Source organism: Alosa alosa, chromosome 23, assembly GCF_017589495.1.
Source record: "Alosa alosa isolate M-15738 ecotype Scorff River chromosome 23, AALO_Geno_1.1, whole genome shotgun sequence".
NCBI lineage: Eukaryota > Metazoa > Chordata > Actinopteri > Clupeiformes > Clupeidae > Alosa > Alosa alosa.
The window spans coordinates 16,115,507-16,118,473 of NC_063211.1; positions in this window are offsets into that span (position 1 = coordinate 16,115,507).

The window sequence follows — 2,967 nt, forward strand, 5'->3', positions numbered from 1 at the left end:
TATATTAATCTAAATAGCCAACAACATACATAAACGAATAACTATGACAGTGTGTTATGTAAACGGTAGCCGTGGCGATAATGGAGAGGAAGTGTGAGCTGTCAGAGATGTTGGCGTTATCACACCAATTTGCAATCAGCGTATTTCCTGTTGATCTGCTGCACATTTCCTCCTGATCAGATAGGCCATCTCTTTCTGGCAGCGTGCATCGCCGCTTATTAAGGAGCTGGAATGGATAGCTGCATCACGCCACTCCACGCCGGACCCAAAAATCTAAAACAAGCATCCTTGTATTCAGTATCAGGTTTCTTGACAGTGAAGGCAGGAAAAGATAGTCTTTGAATCGCAGGGAATTTTCACAAAGCCAAATCATGTGATGTTCAAGACTAGCCTGGCTGATACCAGGTCACCTCTCAAATCTGAGAGATTGAGAAGGGGTCTGGGAGTTTTCCGCTCACTTCCAGAACACAGAAATGAGATGTTATCTTAATAGTATCTTAATAGTTTTGTAGTAATGTAGTAATACAGATTACTGATTGGTAAGGAAGGTGGTGGAGGTCTCTTATTAGGTGTTGGTGAAAGTACTCTTGATGCTGCATTGTACAACTGAATGTCTACTGACGAGTTGAAGTATGGAAATATAGAATACAGTTTTCCTCACAACTCTGCCATGTGCGATTCCAGTTATCCACTTAAACAGTTTTAGAACTTTATTTGTGTACAATAGACCTGTCCGGAATAAGTCCCGCCTCCGCCAGCCATGTCCACCCAACTTCCGGGCGTTGAATATCTATGGGAAATAACATGGCGTTTCGAAATATCATACCTGTCAAACATCTGTAGGTGGCGAAGTAGGAAAAAATGGTGGGCCGATTGGCCTACACACTTCTGCCATCTAGTTTCCACTGGATTTTTTGATTGTCCGTGCCGTTAAAGTAGAAATATATCAGTAAGAAGCACTAAGCTAACGCACGCTTCGGACGCCGCGACTCCCCGAATCAAGTTTGCATAGCAACGGTAATGTTTCATAGTTTGTCTTCACCGAAATGGAGTTTGTGGCACCAGAGCCTGTCTACGGAGGTGGCACTAACCCTGCGTGAAATCGTCATGTTTGATAGGTTGTTAATACATTCTGAAAATGTTACTGTTCAGCTAGGTTGCAGAAAGCTAACACTAGTCCTTGTGCTGGTTAGCACAACCCTCGTGGCTTTTTTATAAGTTAAGGGTTATGTACTGGATTTATAATATATCAAAAACACTACTAGATTTATACCATATATATATATATATATATATATATATTACTATTACTATCTATGAGCTACAATCTGCAAGCAATCAAATATCTCAGCAATATTTCAATAACAGCCAACAAACTCTCAGCACAGTCAAACCAAAGTTAAGTTGTGTTGAAAAGAGACTGAACCTTGCAAACGATTTACTTTTATAGACCACTGAAATCACACGTGAATCACAGGGATTTTATGGGATTTAAAATGGCAGTAGCCGACTGTGACGTGCGCTCTGACTGCCATACCAACAGGCTTTTGTCTTTGGTGTTGCGGTCAAGCTCCAGGTTTAGGCGGGGATCACACTGGCCAGCGGCAAGCGGCAGGTTTCCTATTGTTTTCTATGGTTCAGCAGCGGAACGGTGGCAACGCTAGCGTAATGCTAGCATTGAACAAGCTGAACGTTGAACTTGGTTCATGGTGTGGATGGCTTGCCGTGAGGTCATTGGAAGCTTGCCCAGTGTGTGAGCCATATGAGGGACCCCCAGGATAGGTTGACCCCAGTGTGAGGGACCCCAGAGATGGGTGAAGCATGTGTGTGGGGCACCCTGGTATGGCTGGTGGTTGCGCGAGGGACACTAGTGTGCATGAAGTGCATGTGCAAGCTTCCCGAAGGGGAGGGCAGTGTGAAGGAGTGCTACAGTTAAGTATGCGCTCGGGCCTGGCTCTTTACCGTTGCGGTCAAGCTACAGGTGTAGTGCCCCGGAGACCCGGGTTCAAGACTGGGTGCGGTCACTGCTCTCTCCCTTCGCTACACCGACTCTCCAACTGATGTGGCCCTGGTGTGGCCCAGACCCCAGTGGATGGGCTCGTCCAGAGAGCTGTTTGGGAAGGGCGGCCATTTTCTAAGAGGGCTGATTATAGGACTACTGCTCTGAGATGGGCTTTGGAGAAGAAGGAAATAATAGTGATGATCCATTTGTTGATAACAGATAACAGTCTCTCTCACAGGCCAATTGTGTGTGTGTCTGTGTGTGTGTGTGTGTGTGTGTGTGATGATGGACGGTCAGCAGGTGTTCAGTGCTGAGACCGCCTCCTTCTCTTACTGTTGCTCTGAACACAGCTGGAGCTGACAAAACTCTCTTTCACTCTTCCCCTCCCTCTCTATCTACCTCTCTATTTCTCTTTCCACCCTCTGTATCTACCTCTCTATTTCTCTCTTTCCACCCTCTCTATCTACCTCTTTCTTTCTCTCTTTCCTCACTCTGTATCTGCCTCTCTCTTTCCCTCTCTCTTACTCCATATCTTTCTCTATCTCCCTCTTTCCTCTCTCTATACCTGTCTCTCTCTCTGCCCATCTGTTCTTACCTACTCTCTCGTAGTCTCTCTCTTCTTGTTTTTCTCTTTGAATGAGTGTGTGTGTTGGTGTGTGTGTGTACCTGGCTTTGTAAGCTGGTACGCTGGCTTTGTACAAGTAAAAACACACAAATGTTTGGGAGACTACTGTGTGTGTTTGCCCGTGTCTTCAGTTGTGTCCCTTGTCAGTGTCAGTGTCTCATCCCATAGGCTCTTTCCCATATGCACATGCTCATGAGTCTTAACTCTGTGGCTCAACAAGCTTCTCACTTAAAACACACACACACACACACACACACAGAGTCACACACACACACACACACAGAGTCACACAGAGTCACACACACACACACACACACACACACACACACACACACACACA